The sequence below is a fragment of the Hylobates moloch genome, unplaced genomic scaffold, assembly GCF_009828535.3.
Source record: "Hylobates moloch isolate HMO894 unplaced genomic scaffold, HMol_V3 SCAFFOLD_3, whole genome shotgun sequence".
NCBI classification, from domain to species: Eukaryota; Metazoa; Chordata; class Mammalia; order Primates; family Hylobatidae; genus Hylobates; species Hylobates moloch.
In genome coordinates this window covers 173366006-173379898 of record NW_026652278.1, presented here as the reverse complement: position 1 = coordinate 173379898, position 13893 = coordinate 173366006, and the positions used below count along the sequence as shown (strand labels likewise).

At 39.6% G+C, this 13893-nt stretch overlaps 1 long non-coding RNA gene across 1 annotated transcript; it reads left to right on the top strand.

Annotated features, from left to right (window-relative positions):
- The first annotated feature begins 278 nt into the window (after positions 1-278).
- Positions 279-13617, top strand: LOC131383149 (uncharacterized). The gene is made up of 3 exons (XR_009212976.1): positions 279-422; positions 3729-3905; positions 13538-13617. It is a non-coding gene; the product is annotated as an uncharacterized LOC131383149 (long non-coding RNA).
- The last annotated feature ends 276 nt before the right edge of the window (positions 13618-13893 follow it).

Here is a 13893-nt window from a genome sequence, read left to right as displayed (position 1 = left end):
AATAACTTTTTACAGAGGACAATCACACACAATTCAACATGCCGGTGTTTCTATTTCTGTGCTCCACCAATGCAGGGATTCTGTGGTAGAATCTCTTTCTCTGAGAAAGCTGAAGCGATCAAAACCCTGATTAACCTCTGATATTCACGTGGTGCTCTTGATCTTGAGGACTGCAGCAGTCACAAAGCTTTAATGGCAGCCATATGCTTAGGGTATTGTGGGTATGGGTGACCCAAATGTGAACTTGGGGGGTGACTGATGCTAACTGCTATTTGTTTCAGGTTTGGTGTGGAGATTACTGATGAAGAGTTTGACTTACTACTTGACAGAATCCCCTTGATGAAGATGGAAATGTCAGAGACCCCCAATTCATGGCCGTGTTGGATTCTTAGCACTCCTTTTCCACATTTTCTCATTTCTTGGTAAATTTTTTATTCTTGCTTTTAGTACAGAGAATGTACCCCAAAAGTACTAGGATTATTTACATTTTCTCTTTATGGCCTGGTATCTCACTTATTAATATTTTATAAGTGACAAAGGATTTTTGAAAAAACATTGTTAACAAAACGATAGAATTTTTAAATGATCAACTATGGCAATGCATTTGAAACTATTTAATGTCTCAGAACCTGAATAGTGGACGTGGGAGGGTAATGTGTGACTGAGGTGATAAACGAGGCATGTAAACTGTGTTTGCAGAGTTGGGAAGAAAATTGCAGTAAGTGGCAAAAGTCAAGTCCTGGAGATGACTGGTGTTTAGTTCCCAGTTGCACTAAACACTCCCACACACAAACTGACTTTTACCCCCTCACTCGCCTCCCAAGGGACTCCCATTTACAAGACGTCTTTCTGCTTTCTTCCCAGAGGATTCTGCCTGGACAGTAGAGTACACACCTATTGCCAATGGTTGTGTTAAAGGCGGAGCAAGAATGCCTTCTGAAATATTCTCAATCTGTATTTCTCTATCAGGAAACCCAAGTTTTTACTCTTTTCTAAAATCTTTTCGTGGATTTTATAGGGTAGTTCAAGGCTTAAGTATTTAAAATTCTGATCAGTATTGACCATTTTATTCCTCAAGTACTTTAAGGCATGTTGCAGTCCCAGGCATCTGATGATTTGGGCTGAAGCTATTGAAAGATGGGCTGCTTCTTCCTAAAGATACCTTTTTTTTTTCTGGGGCAGTTTCAGAATATAATTATCTTCATCCCATATGCCTCCTGGACCATCCTCCAGATCTCATGATTATCTCTTTAGCCATGAAACCCACCCATGTTTTCTGTTAGTTCTTGATAGCAGGGTGGAAGTTACCAACCTGGTTTGGCTTGAAGGGCATGATGAAAGCATGCTACAAGTCAGAGAATGCCCTCAGACAGAGTCGCAGGTGCTGGCAGTAGGAAGCCCTTGAAGTGAAAGAGAACCAGGAGTGCTGAGGAGGTACCAGTAGGCCTTACCTAAAGGTGGGCATCTCCTACCGTGCAATTATTCCATAGCATTTCCCAAGCTTATTTGACCCTCTTTGATGGAGCATCTTAGAGGCTAGCATTCCACAGAACATGGGCATGCTAACTTAGTTGAGTAAGTTATTCAGCTAAGTATTAGCCTTTATTTTAGGAGGTGAAGATCAGGTGCCTGAGAGAATGAAATGAAGTGGGGGGCAGGGGTTGTTTCTTTGGTTTTGTTTGTTTGTTTTTTGAGACAGAGTCTTGCTCCGTCGCCCAGGCTGGAGTGCAGTGGCACGATCTCGGCTCACTGCAACCTCTGCCTCCCAGGTTCAAGCGATTCTCCTGCCTCAGCCTCCCGAGTAGCTGGGATTACAGGCATGCGCCACGACGCCCAGCTAAGTTTTTTGTATTTTTAGTAGAGACGGAGTTTCACCATGTTGCCCAGTCTGGTCTTGAACTCCTGACCTCAGGTGATCTGTCCACCTTGGCCTCCTAAAGTGCTGGGATTACAGGCATGAGCCACCGCGCCTGGCCTGTTTGTTTGTTTAAGTATGGGGCCTGTAGGGAAAGAGAAGTACGAGCAAGTTGTTATGAAGGGAGTTTCCTGAACTTCCAGAAGGCAGCAGAGTAGAGGCACTGAGGCCCAAGTGTCAGTGCCAAAGCAAAGGGGCAGGGTGGAAAGAGAGAGGTGGGGGCACTAACCATAGAGCTGGCATGAGCCTGGCCTATTCCCCTCAATTTCAGGTAGATCAATGTTAATGACAGGTCACATCTCTTTGAATTCTTTATATTATTGACTCAACATATAAAATGACAGATTATAATTTCACTGTTAACATTAACAAATGCCTCTACTTATCGATATTTTACATACCCAATCTCATTATTATTCCTTTTTTGCCTGTGAGAAAACAGATACATAGAAAGATTAAGTGAGTTGCTCAGGTTACATAAGTCAGTGAGAGTACACTGCCAGCTAAACCTAGGTCCATCTGATTTGAAAATCTACAAGCGTTTCCACTATTTCACATTGCATTTCTGAATTATACAACAACAAAAATAACTGTTCTCTTTAACAAGCGTTTATTATGTGCCCCATGTCCTGCTAAGAGCTTGACATGCGTTATTTAATTTAATGGTAAATACCATTTCCCTCAATTCTGCTTGAGTTCACTGATGGATTGCTAACTGTCCATCGTATCTGCCAGATAGAAGGCTGGAATTTATTGCCTGGTGGTGTGGTGTAAAGGCCCCTACACTGGGTGTTAGGAGACTTGGATGACAAGAGTTACAGCTTGGCTTTTCATTTAATAATGACATGCCTTTCGTCAAATCTTTAATATCCCCTTGCTCTGGTTTTCTCATCTGTAAAATGAAAAGTTTAGCTCAAAAGATCTCCAAGGTTCTCTCTAAGTGAAAAGTTCTGCTTGAAGTAGTTTATATTCTTATAAATATTAATGAAGATTTGAGGCAGCCACTTAGTATGACTTAAGAAGATGCTGTAACAGAAGCATGTGTTTCCCTGGTAAATAAGAAGAATTAACAAGCCATAACATTAGAGTAATAAATTCATTTTTAGAGTCTATTTTATAATCATCAAATTAAAATCAACACAATAAACATTTATGAGTACTTGTGTTTACAGTCAAGCATTCCTGAATTGTGAAAATAAATGTTTCTTTTAGAGATTTTTTTTGTAATTTTGTCACAAAATCTGCATATATGATTGAGAACTTCATTTCATATATATATATATAAATGGAAATGGAAAAGAAACATAAGTGTCAAATTGAGGAGAATGAAGAACTATAGAAAACAGTATATAGAATGGTTAACAGTTCCAGGAGTATTAACAATATAAAAATCCATATCACTTTAGACTATTTTTATTTTACTTCTGTGTAAGTCCTACCTTTAGTGCCCCAGTTTTTAAGGATACACATAAATACTAACACTTTTTAAAAATCTGAATTAAACTCAGGAGGCTGAGGCAGGAGGATCACTTGAGCCCAGCAGTTTGAGGCTGCAGTGAGCTATGACTGTGCTACTGCACTCCAACCAGAGTGACCAAGTGAGACCCTGTCTCTAAAACAAAGAAACAAATAAAAAACTGAATGAAAATTAATGTTTTGACCATAATAAGATGTTTGAAAAAACTGTGGCAAAAAATGACAAAGTCCATTAAGAACAAATGGTAGACTTTGTGACATGCTCACACTAGTTTAATCACCAAGAAACCAATGGAATTATTTCGCTGGGTTTGTGACTTCCTCATTCATTTTATAGGCAGCTGTCCCACCAAGAATACCACGTCCAAGAGCAGGATTCTCCTTCCAAAGTGTGTGTGTGGACTTGAGAAGCAGCCTTTGGAAGATGGCGCTGCCCAGACTTTGTAGAGCCTACTTTAATTCCTTGGAGGTCTGCAATCTCCAGGTCGTCAGTCATGCAGGACCTTGGCTGTTGGTGAGACAGAGTGCTTCCTTTTGGGTGAAGAAGTCTGTATTACTTTCCTAGGGCTGCCATCATGAAGCACCACAAACTGGGTGGCTTAAAATGACAGGAATGTATTCTCTCACAGTTCCAGAGGCTGGAAGTTCAAAATCAAGGTGTGAGCTGGGGCACACTCCCTCTGAGACTCGGGAGAATCCTTCCCTCCCCTTTCCTTGCTTCTCAGGGTGACTGGTAATCCCTGTGAGCCTTGTTCTGCGGCTGTTCCATTCTCATCTTTGCCTCAGCTGTCATGTGGCACACTGCGTGTCTCTGTCTCTGTGTCCAAGTTTCCTTGCTCTTATAAAGACACCAGTCTCCTCAAAATGAGGGCTCAACTTACTCAGTATGACCTTGTCTTAACTAGTAACCTCTCCAACTACCCTATTTTCAAATGAAGGCATATTCTGAGGTGCTGTGGATAAGGACTTTGACCTATCATTTGGGGACACAATTTAACACATGACAAACCCTGTTATAGACCTAGCATGTCTAGTTTCTTACAAATTTCGCTGGGGGGAGGGTACAAATAATAATTAGCTCTTGTGTACTCTTGTGCATTCTCTGACAATAGCAGTACCAATAGCTAACATTTAATGCCTACTACTTGTCAGGCACTAAATACTAACTCATTTCATTCTTACAACAGCCCTGCTTCACATATGAGAAAGCTGGGACACAGAAAGTAACTTGCCCATTGTCCTCCAGTTAGCAGTGGCGGAGCCAGGGTGCAAACCCAGACTGCACCTGCCCAGAGCCCACATACTCCATACCACCTTGCCTTCTGGACAGTCAGGACAAGCAATTGTGCCTCTGCTAACCATTACTGTGCCAACAAGTAAGGTTACACTTGAAATGTGGCTTGCAATGCAAGGTTTAGCTTTTACAGGAAACTCACTCATGTTTTCTGGTTACTTATTATTTTTTTAAGTCTGAATTCAATTTAGACTTAGTATTAAAAAAAGAATATTAAAACCTCTCAATGATTTTTATATTGATTACATATTGAAATGATTATATTTTAGATATACTGGGCCACATAAAATATATGATTAAAATTAATTGCACTTAAAAGCATCTTTTTTAGTGTGCTATTAGCAAATTTAAAATTATGAATGTAGTTTGCAGTGTATTCCTATGGGACAGCCCTGAATTAGACAGCAAATCTTTTAAATTAGAGTAGGCAGCATGATGGAAGAAAGAAATTGATTCAGTCTTTTGTCCCAAGTAAATCAGTTCCTAAGGTCTCTGTGCTTTAGTTTATCTATACAATGTGATGGAAAACTTGAATTTTCCTCACGAGTTTAATAAATTGAAGAAAGTCGATTATGAATCATTTTGCCCAATGTTTGCAGGAGGCTAGACAGTTATCCACCAAAGCCAGAATATTATAATAAAATAGCTCATCCAGATTAAATATGAATTTTAGGTTTCTTTAAACAAATAGATGTGTATCTTTGAACTACAGACATTGAATCCAGAACGAAATATTTCTTTATTTTATTTTATTTTTTTTGAGACAGAGTCTCACGCTGTTCCCCAGGCTGGAGTGCAGTGGTGTGATCTCGGCTCACTGCAACCTCTGCCTCCTGGGTTCAAGTGATTCTCCTGCCTCAGCCTCCCGAGTAGCTGGGACTACAGGTGCGCACCACCACGCTTGGTTAATTTTTGTATTAGCCAGGCTGGTCTCAAACTGCTGACCTCAGGTGATTTGCCTGCCTCGGCCTCCGAAAGTGCTGGGATTACAGTTGTGAGCCACTGCACTTGGCAAGAACAAAACATTTCTATGGCGAGGCCTAGCTTGCTTGGCTCTAAGGCCAATACTTTTCTCATTATACGTTCCAGGTAATGAAAATTGTGGTAAAAATACAAAAAATCAGCTGGGCCTGGTGGCGGGCACCTGTGGTTCCAGCTACTCAGGAGGCTGAGGGCAGGAGAACGGAGTGAACCCGGGAGGCGGAGCTTGCAGTGAGCTGAGATCGCGCCACCGCACTCCAGCCTGGGCGACAGAGCGAGACTCCGTCAAAAAGAAAAAAGAGAAAATTATGCTTAATAATTTTTAGGTGAGGTGATGATCAGCTGTGCTTCACCTCAGCAGTGGAAGATGTATGTAGATAAATGAGATGGGGTTAAAGCTTCTATGCTTTTATTTGACATGATGTATTGATTTGTGTAGCCAATTTTTACATAAACCAGAATCTCAAAACTTTTACTCTGTACTTTGCTGGGACTGTGAAGTTGCCACAGTGGGACTTTCATATGAATAAATTCAGAAAACAAAACCACTTAGAGACGATAAGATACTCAGACGTTTCAAGCACTTCATGTGTTTTTGTCACTTACTCTTATTATCTTTTAAGTTAGAAAAGCAATAAAGGGTTATCGTAAATATCCAAATATAAAGTGTATATAAAATGAAGAGGGAAAGTTTCTGCCCTTATCATTTTGCCCAAATCCAGCCTTCAAACAAAAACCAATTAATTATTAATTTTAACATAGAAGTCAGTACATTAGTTTTGTGGCTCTAAAATATTTTATAAATTATCACAGTGCTCAGTATGAACCTATGTATGGCTGTGGCTCTAATAATGTTATATGTATACAGTTTTTTATTTGTTCTTTATAGTCATATATTGGATCAAATGTATACATCTCACATTCGTTAAAGATGGCAGTTCTGCTAAAAATATGTGTATTTTCCAAGAGTTTTTTTTTTTTTTTTTTAGCAAAGAATAATGAAAAGCTGATTTAGAACAATGATCTCCTCCAGAGATGCTTGTTAGAAAAAGCAGACTTTTTTCACATCCCAATTTTACTGTGTGTTGACACGGCTTATTATGGGGTTTAGAAAAATCATCTATGTGGTCTCATGAATATGGGAGATTGTCCATAAAATTATATTAGTTATTGGTTTTGTTTAGATTTGTTTTGAATGGCAGAGAAATGGCATCGTTTAAAAATATTAATGAGCTATGGAAAAAGAATAATTAGGTCAGGGTGGTAGTTAGGGTATAGTTTCTCTAGCTTCATTAGTACATTTACCACAAGTCATTTGAACATGTTTATCCCACCCATATAATTACATAAAAATCATAGATATATTCTGTCTTTATGAAGGTCACTTTCCTTATGTTAAGGGGGACTCATCTATGAGTAAATTAAGTTTGGCCTTTCGGGGAGTCCAACAGTGTAGTGAGCCATAAGATTTTCCCTGCTGGATTGTAATTGAGTCTTGTCAAATGGCAAACCACTTGTATCTCAGTATCATAATGAAGGAGTTTTGGGAAATTTATTGACAAATGGTCTAATTCTGAACATGTTATCTGAGAGCAAGAGGACAGTATTTGCAAGTCAAATGATGGAAGAATCTATTGTCAGACAATTAAAACATCTTCACTGAGACCCACCGAACTAACCTTTGTGTGGTCTTGTTCTCAGATGGAAATGATTCCTAGAGACAGTTGACAGCGTGAATTTTGAGACGACACTAAATGTGTGTGGGAACTTGCAAAAACAAATCTAAAAAAAGATTTAGGAGCGGGGTTTTCTTTGCTACTTTTTTGCCATGATGGGGTGGGTGTGGGAGCTGGGGCCAGGGGTTGTGGGGAGGCATCGAGGGAAAGGTGACGTTAGAGATGCTGGTAAAAGTTAGTCCTGGTCGAGCCTGGGGTGAACAATGACACAGTGTTGTTGTGGGCTGCCTCCACGACTTAGATATTCTTCCCATGTCAGTATAATCACTACTGGGAGGTAGCTCGATTAAGGATTACCATATCATTAATAGTATCCATGACTTTTGTTCAAAAGCTACTTGTGCAATGTTGCCTTGTGGATGAAGCGCCGTAATCCTCTGAGCCGCAGCTGTAGAGAGGGAGGCTCCTTAGAGCCGCCCACACTGACTTCCCTGTCCTCTCGGATCAGTTCTAAAAAACAGACAGAAACAACAGTCAACTCAAAGCCAAAAAAAAGAAACATCCATTCTACATTTCCACATTCATCCCCAAGCTTCAATCCCTGCCAATGTCTCCCATTCATCTCTTCTCTAACATCCAGATCACCACTCGGATGGTGGCCAGATTAAAGGGGAACAATGAAGTTTTAAATGTAAAGTTTGCATCTAATTTTTTTCTTTGCATGAGAAAAAGCACATTGATTCTATCTATGTGTCTGTCTAATGCTTAGCCAGTAGTTTGTCAGGTCTTTCTTATTTTCTTTGGCAACATGAGGCAACATTTGTGTCTTCCCACTGTCTAGGGTTTCTCAGTTTATTTGGTGAAGACACTTAACTCTGAAATTTGTACTTGGGTAGGAAATTATATATGCAGTTAGTAAACAGTGGGGCTTTGCTTCATTTAATTAATATTGTTGCTGCTAAGAAACTTCTATTTCCAGTGGGTGGGAGCACTGAAAGAAATTGAAAAATTTAGCAGTAGCCTGAAATCTAAGCAAACACACCCAGGTATTGGGATTGGGCAGAAGAAAATAACTGAGTGAGCCACATTTGGTAAAACTCTTTGTGTTAAAAGACGGGAAAGAATGGATGTGAGCTTTAGAGGACATTTCATTTCATAAAGATCGCCCCTCAAAAGGGGAAAGGAAAGGGAAGAGGGAAAAAAGGACCTTTATTTTTTTGGCAAAGGAAAATGTTAAAAAGTAATATGAAACCTGGAGTTCAATTTCTTGAATTTTAGCTTCATAATCATTTTTATTCCAAATTGAAATGAAGCTTTGCCTTGGTTTACTCATAAATCATGATTCTAAAGAGTTTTAGTCTTTTATTTTCATCTCATTGCTTCATTTAAAAATCACTGTAACTTTATTTTTTACAAAAAACACTGACAACTTTTATCTATCCTAAGTTATTTTTCCGAGGAATCTATAAAAAGATTTGGACTATGGCCTTTGGATCAGAATGTCTTAAGTTCTTTCTGATTGCCTAAAGATTTATGTTTGTCCAAAGTACATGGGAAATTTTACTTTTTGAAACCTTGCTCAGTGATAACACTTTATTTTCCCATCTCTCCTCTTTCCGGTGGCATTGACATCCAAGCTGCACTGTCATTTAATGTCACTGACATCCCTTCCTTTTAAGATGTATTTATTGGGACGGAAATTACGTAAGTCTTGCTACCTGAAACACTGTTAAGTGTGAGACAGCTGGGAAAACTCAGGAATAGTTTAGCACATTTCTAGGCCAAGAGTATCTATTCAACAAAATCATTCTATTTGGCAAGAAAGACTTGACAATACTCATCAGACACTTTAATTTAGTGTCTCTTTATGTCATGAATGTATATGCTCAAGGGATATTGTTTACATGTAATGCTGCTTAATCTTGTATGTAGTATTTGAGGAACAGAAAACTTGGGAGAATGTGCTCTCGACTATGAAAAACAACCTAGTTCTGACCTTTGCTGTGCTCATATTGGTTAAAGAAGTACCCGGTTCTAGTAGATGTACCGGTAGTTTGCTAAGACATGAGCCATCATTTCCATCCCAATTCCAGGATTTGTCTTTGTTGAATAGATGCCTGTAAGTAGAAGTTCTTCAACCTGGAGTTACTTTAAGAAGACACATTATTCCTAATATAGATGACAAAGTATCTGAGATTTTTTAGAAAATTATTTAACATGTTAGCATAGCACTTGCAGGTGAAGGCAAGAGTGAACCAGGAGAAGAAGGGGTGAAGAGTGGTCCAAGCAGACATTAACATATGGGAATGTTACCGTATTAAAATGTGATACCAATTGCTGAGTGTAAATAATACCTCAATGTATCATGTATTCACTCTTACAAAGAGGTTCACAAATTATGCAGGTTTTTTTAGAGATAGGAAAATTTCATAAAATTGATACTCTGCTAAAATATGTAATTTTAGGTAACACAACAAATTTGCTGCTAAGTGCCATATGGGGTAATACTGATTATCCATTCTTTTTTTTTTTTTTGACGTAGAGTCTCGCTCTGTCACCCAGGGCTGGAGTGCAGTGGTGTGATCCCGGCTCACTGCAACCTCTGCCTCCCAGGCTCAAGCAATTCTCCTGCTACAACCTCTTGAGTAGCTGGGACTACAGGCGCCCGCCACCATGCCCTGCTAATTTTTGTACTTGTAGTAGAGATGGGGTTTCACCATGTTGGCCAGGCTGGTCTCAAACTCCTGACCTCAAGTGATCCCCCTACCTCAGCCTCCCAAAGTGCTGGGATTACAGGCGTGAGCCATCGTGCCTAGCTCTTATTATCCATTCCTGATATTCTCTTCCTTGTTGAGGGAGCCCCACTAGCATAATATTCTTGGCTTCTTATTTTCTCCTCCCAGGAGTGGAAGAGTGACATTTCTGATTTGCGCTGTGGGACGGCAAAGCCCAGCCCCTTTCTCTGCACTGGGAGCCACTGCCCACAGGGTGCTTGCGTTCTGGACTGCCCTTCTGGCTCAAAAGTTTTACAGGAGCCTGCCTCTAGGGGGAGAGCTGCAGTTTTTAGCACCGTGACTAGGTGATAAATTTGGGGGACAATATTCAGAAGATCATTATTACCATGCAGTCATGCCATATTATCCAAGAGCTCTGTCAATAATAAAGCTGACCCACATAATCCTTCTCTCTCAGTTCCAGACCCAGGTGATAAAAGCAGAGGTGTTTTTTATTGAACCCTCTTAAGCAGCAGTGTCTATAGCTTAAATGCTCTGAACTAGTGGTTCTCAAAGTATGGTCTGAGGACTTTTTGGAGTCCTTGAGACCTTTTCAGGGGCCTGTGGGGTCAAAACTATTTTGTAATACTAAGATGTTATTTGCACTCTCGTTCTGATGAGCATGGAGTGGAGTGTGCAGAAATGACGCGTGATAACACCATTGCTCTGATGGCTACTGAAAAGTGTGCTGTGTACTCTTTATGTTTTAAATATTTCTCAGTTTTTATATTGGTAAACATTGATAGTTAGAATGAATGTATGTGCTCTGGATTTCTCAGTAAATAATTACATATAAATAATTATCTCCTACATAAATCAATGCTGATTGGGGTCCTGATTAATTTTAAGAGTGTAAAAGAATTCTTAGATTAAGAAATTTGAAAATTGCTGCTGTAAACCAAGGAGAGAAGTGCTCTGGCCTAAAGTTAGACACCTCTGGGTGGCTCCACTACTGAAATGTGTAAGAGTTCCCTCAGGAGATAGCCAAACTTTGTAATCTTGGACATCTCAATCTACCCAGATGAAAACTGGAATAGATGAATTACTCATTAAGCTGATATTCACTGAAGGTCGGCTCTATGTTAGACACTGTCTCCTAGGCAGAGGGGGCCACATGGATGAGCAACTCCATCACTGTCCTCTAGAGTCTCACAGTCGAGAGGAGGCAACAAACCGGTGAAGAGATTGACGTAGAGTGTCAGGTATACAAGATGTGCTGTGGGAACACAGAGTGGTACTAATCCAGGGAGCAGGAGACGGATAGACACTCTAAACTGGATCTTGACAGACAGTTAAGAGTTGGCCAGGAGAAGAAGAAGTAAACGATACTCCAAGCAGAGACACTAACATATGCAAAGGCCTGAAACAGTGCTCTTTGAATAGTGGGATGGAATCCATTAGTAGGTCATAAAATCAATTTAATGTGTCATTGCCAGCGTTTAAGAAAAAAGCAAAATAGAGCAGAATGTCGAGTGCACCTCATATAGTAAGGGTTATTTTTTTCATGAAACCTTTTTCTCTCTCTCTCTGTGTGTGTGTGTGTGTGTGTGTGTGTGTGTGTGTGTGTGTGTGTGTGTATGTGTGTCTGTACTGGGTTAAGGTGTAAAATGTATTTCTTAGTGTAGGAAAAGCATTTTAGATATTATCTAGGAAAATAATTTTAGATATTTGATTTTAGCAATAAAATTTGTCTTTTCAGTGTAAGGAATGAAATGCTACAATCTTAGGCTAATTCTTTTAGAGCATGTTATATCACATGAACGCTGAGACCTGTTAATACATTTAGCTGGTCAGTAAGTTCAGATTTGTAAGTTTAGCAGTGCTGGCATGGAAAAGCCTGGGGGAAAATCTACTGAGGCAGACTGAAAAGTTTTGAAGTATTATACATAGAAAAAATTATTAGTGATTGATCATAATAAAATTAAGAAAATGCTATTGAGGCATTCATCAAAGTGCCTAAAGAAATAAACAAGCATTTTATTAATGCATCCTGAAACTTGTGACAGAATTTTAGGGTAATAAATGTTAAGAGTTTTAGAGACTAGGCTAACTCCACATTAGAGTCCCAGATAACTCTGATCTAGTGTTCTGGCCTAATTTCTTATATTACCCACTGCTGAACATATTCCATGTAGTGGATGGTAAAATATTGTTTTATCTAAGTGAGACTTCATGGCAGCACTGGTTGCAAATGTTAGGTGTCATTTGTCTCGTGTCCTTCTGGTCTAATACTTATGTCAGCAGCTGAGATACTGATTCTAGCCAGGGTTTTTGTATGCATGTGGGGTATTTAAAATACCCAGAGAATTGGATCAAATATGATTATCTGGTTTGTGTTTTTTGACATATGATTTAAAAAAATTGAACTTAGGTGTATGGAGGTATAATTTACATACAATAAAATTCACCCGTTTTAGGAACACGGTTGCATGGATTTGATACATGTACCACTTTCAAACTCAAGAACCAGAACACCTCCCCCAGCCTTTACAGTCAATCCCCTGCCCCAGCCACAGGCAACCAGGGATCTCCTCTCTGTTCCTGGAGATTCGGCCATTTCAGAATTTGCCTGTGCGACTTTAGCAATGAAAAAATTGACATAGAGATTAATATGGGATAATTTAGTGTGCAAGGAGCAATGTTACTTACTAGGAAAATCACAGCCTATTTGGTATGAGTCACAGCATGCCTTTTCCACTTCTTACTATGTAACCTTTTTCATAACTGCCCAGTTAGTTCTTGATGAACCAAATGGATTTCAGAGAGGTTTAGGAGTCCAGGAACTTACAATGTACCTTGTGAGAGGAGTCTGGGCTCTCAGAATGTCAAAGTAAACCACTCCTTTGGCCTATTGGCCCAGGGGCTTGCAGTCACGCTTTCTAATTTCTAATCCATGCTGGGTTGTTTCCATCTGGGCAGGTTAGGCTTACTAGCCAGGATGACCACATACTGTACATTAAACTGTAGGGAGGACGTTTAGACAAGCCACAAGCAGAAGGACTTTGTGACCACTTTATTTCCCATAGGATTGCATTTAGCCACCCAGTAGGATAAGCTTGGCGTGTGGCTCTCTCAGCCAGGGCAGATAGCCAAGGGTATCTCTATCAAGAAGGTCTATTAAAAGTATTAAGATTGGACGACTACTTACATGCCAAGTCCACCTTTGATTTCCACAGTAACATGTATTTTTAGTTTTAACGTAGTACTTTCAACTTTTAAGGGTCTAAAATAACTAGCTTCTTGAAATCTTAAGGGAAAGGTCATTTGTCTCAGTAGCCAAATCGTTTACTTACTACACACATCCTGAAGCATGTTGGTTTATTCCCAGAACACTTCCATTTCAGCAAATCTGAAGACAATGTGTTTACTTAGTGTATATGCACTATTTTAATTTATATTTTTATTTTTTGGTTACTTCCAGAAGAGAATTCATATCCTCAGCAAGCTAGCACTAAAGGGAACCACAGAGGTCATATTGTCCACCTTCTTTTTGGAACAGGGAAGAAATTTGAGACTCAAGAAAGGTGAGGCTTCTAAGGAAGATTAATTTCAGGAATTAATTTTTTAAAGAGTACAATGTTTTTATTCACCAATAAACTGAAAGTCGATTTCTAGATGTTTCTTTCTCGCGTATGCTCGATTTGTTGTATTGGTAAGCAAAGCCCTGGGAAGGAAGCTTTACCTGCTCCTCAGACTTACCCATCTTCACTGTGACTGGCTGGGACACAGTGGGGTCCGTGAGGCTCTTTGCAGGGTGCAGCCACTCAAGGCCAATCA